Source organism: Pinus tabuliformis, chromosome 6 (assembly GCF_031772625.1).
Source record: "Pinus tabuliformis cultivar Carrire ecotype Pingquan chromosome 6, CPIR1, whole genome shotgun sequence".
Taxonomy (NCBI): domain Eukaryota; kingdom Viridiplantae; phylum Streptophyta; class Pinopsida; order Pinales; family Pinaceae; genus Pinus; species Pinus tabuliformis.
This window is the reverse complement of record NC_142292.1, coordinates 1639646549-1639650475: the sequence shown is the minus strand read 5'-3', so window position 1 is coordinate 1639650475 and position 3927 is coordinate 1639646549.

Genomic DNA, 3927 nt, shown 5'->3' with positions numbered 1-3927 from the left:
CCAAAGATTGATTTCTAACCTTGTGAACCATGTAAATTTACTGCAACAACATAAAAAATTGCCTCTAAAAAACTAATTTGCATGGCAAAAAGTAGAAAACTGTGAGTATATATGATGAAATTGTGACTGATGAACTACATCCTTAAATCTCACTAGTTATAGGGTCTAGAAAACTAATTGGGAGTGGTTCTCGTTATTAATTAATTCAAGATGTCAAAATACAATAAATAATAGCAATGATCCTAAAATGTAACCACTAAACATATGTTAAAATTGTAAGCACAAATCTTGGCTAATATCCGTTACACCAACAAAATACCCAAGGGGCATTCAAACACTTCCAAATCCACACCAAGCACAAGTATCCAAAGATGCAATTCCATGGACACAAAAAAGTACTCTCTGCCTCTTAATGATAACTATGTCCTCCCACAAGTACTTCAACTAGCAAAGGGGTGTGAAGACAATTACCTCAAAGCAAAAAGAACTAGACAATACAAAAATACACTTCATCCCCCATCTACCTTTGTAAACTAGATCAAGAGGAATAATAAAAAGATCCATAGAGAATAGAATTATAGTTGAAAAAAAATATGATAAGCAAAAAAATAACCAGAAAAGGAAATCCCAACCTCTTTTCTATTTTCCTCTAGAATAAATCCTCTATGTATGGCATTGGAGTTTTTTGATAAAATCTATGCTTACTCTCCAACATTAAAACAAGAGTGGTTGCAGAGGAAGTGAGTCCTTTCAACTTGATTTCGTATACCATCATACTACATTGCTGGTGTTTTTTTATACTTCATCTTCAAAACTCCTAATCATGTAAAATAAGAGGCTTTCAGGAAAAGGAACCCAAAGAAACAATGTATCATCAACAACATAAACGCAGTCTAGCCCTGTATTCCACATTATTTTAAGTCCTTGATTCTTTTGACAAAAATCAACAATAAATTATGTAAATCAAAATCCAATGAACCAGCATTAAGGCAGAATGAGTTGTATTGATATTTGAAGTGAAATATTTCATCATGAGCTCTAGGATCACATCTCCATATTGTAATACTATTATTTTGCATTCTTGGCTAACAATAGTTGAGGCATTCGTAACATTGTTGACTTGTGTTATAATGCCCCATATCTGAGACAATTTATAGAAACACTTCTCAAACAATTTTGTGAATATTATAACAAAACATAATAAACAATGCTAATGAAATTAAAATAATATTCATGAAAATCCCAACTACTTTCACTTCACAATTTTAGATTATTTGGAAGTTCAATGTAAAAGAAACATAGTCTATAAACCATGGAATATAGGTAAGACATTTATCAAAGCAATGCATTGGAAAAACAAATGAAGTAAATAGCCTACATTGTATAGGAAATTAAAAAAACAGGTAGACATGCATGGCTTAAATAACGCAATAAAATAAAAAAGAAAACTTGAATCAAAGTAATGCCTCCTCAAATTATACAATGTTTAGCATACTTGGTAGGCCTGCAACTAATCTTGTTCTCCAAAAATTGCTTTCATAACATAGGAATTTTGTCTATAGCAGCTTCACTTGGCTCGCTCTTAGCTAGCCTCAATTCCTGTATGAGAGAAGCATCACTGAGGAGGAAAGAAGCCAAGCCAGAAAAAATTGAGGAGAAGAACATGTGGTCAATCTGGACAATTGGGCAGCCACATGCAGCAAGGGGCCCATGAATCATGGTGAAACTCATTTGGTTTGATCCATCATCGTAGGTAAATGCCATTTTATTTCATCAATTGAGTGAGCCTCATTTACTTAACATACAGTAGGCCACAAATTAGTTATGTTGTTTGTTATTTTTTATGACTCACACAGGAACCAAACCCGAGTCACTAGAAACCAACAAAACGAATTGAAATATATTCAGGGTTCTAAGTAATATAACTTAGAATAGAAAAAAAAATGATTATTTCTTCTTAACATGATACATGAAATAAAATCTTGTAGTTTCCATTGATGACAGGAAATATGCCTCTAGATTTGTTTTCTTTTGAGGATCTAGTCCTATGTCATCGGGGAACAAGAAGTGGAAATTTGTTTCTCAATCTTCCATTGATGTAGAATATTTCACAATAGGAGGATCTATCTGCAAAGCAACTACGCCGCATACTTGCAAGATTGGGTGTACCACAAAGACATTAGATGATCTTGTAGCACATCAATTAAGGTGTTTTATAACTTGTTTTAAATCCACTAGTTTTTAACCACACAATAAATCAAGGTTCAATACCAATTCAAATGAAAACATGTTCCAAAATGCAATATGTAGCTCCAGTTTTCTTCACTCAATATCAGCGTGCAGATATCTTCACCAAGTCACTTGCATGTGATAATATTGAGGCATTCTAAGTCTTTCTCATGTACTTCTAAGTGTGAGAATTCATTGAGGGGGATGTTAGAATAATTACATCATAATATATCTAAATAAACCAATGTAAATGAGGTGTTGGGCAGTATCAAAATTGAAAGTATAATACATTTATTCCATTCTATTATATGTCTCAAAAGATGTTTGAGATCTTAATATATTTGAACTAAGTTAGCTATTTTGTATAAAATATGCATATGCTCCAATGAATAAATCAAGACTGCCATGTCTATATTTGTGCTGCAATTTTTTGTATTCTACACCAATATGGAATAGGTATTGTTAGCCGACTGCAAAGTAATGTACATGTCAAAGGTAAAATCAAAAAGAGGAAGCCATTTCTATGACTTTTGGGGCACAATTGCTACACTACATATCTTTGAATGCCCCTTCCGTAAATACATTACTATCTATATATCTCTAGGATATTATAAGACCATAAACATACCTCTCTATTTAATGTAGACCTTCTCTTCCATAGGTATTGAGAGAATATACCCTTATGGATGTGCATTTTACTATTTTTCTACCTACTTTTAGTCGCATGCACCCCTAATTAGAATGATTAATCTCTACACTATGTTGACATTCAAATATTTACATAATTATACAAATAATCTAGTAGGACTATGAGACAATAGATCGAAACTCCTAGTACACACCTTTATGGAGCATGCCAAGAAGGACAATTCAACATTTCATTGCTAATTCATTAACTACCAGAGCAAAGGGATTAACCTTAGATGGTAGTAAAAACATTCCATCTACCTACGTCTCTTCCTGAGTTAGAGAAATATATCCTTGTGATCTCGAAGTCAATGTTGCAATGCAAATATTGTTTTGGGGAATCTATCATTGAGGGTCCAAAAATAAACTAATTTGAAATGTTGAGGAAAATATTAGAATTTTTTGACTTGTACATATAAGCTACAAAATCATTGTTGAGCGTATTTTATTCGGAAACTAAATAATAGTTGAAAATTAATGGGGGAATTCCAATGCAACAATCACAAACTGATTAGGGTAGAATGGTCATTTTTCCAAACTTCTGAGAAAAATTATGCCAGATATAAACCATGCTACATCCAATTATTCACTAGACAAACAAAACTTCAAAGGTAAATTAGATTTCCTATTTTACTAACTATTGTGAACCTCAATGAACACGACTTCTTTGGCGCTTGTGGTGTTTTTAGTATCTAATTTTCCCTTGTCAACACTTGAGAATTTTACTTCCATATAAAACTTTGATATAAGGTAATGTTTCATCTACAACTTTGATATAAGCTAATGTGGTTGTGATTTTCAATATTTTCACTAGTCTTTACCTTCATGGTGTTTCTAATTTGTGAGGTGCAAACATCCCTTTCAACTATATTATATAATCTCAACACATTTAAGCTTTTGTTGACACCTAATCATCAGGATTGGGTGAATAAGTGTAACTGATGTAAATAAATAATGGAAAATATGAAGAGCCACCGGGAGATGAAACGTACAGTCTCTCCCTCATGTATA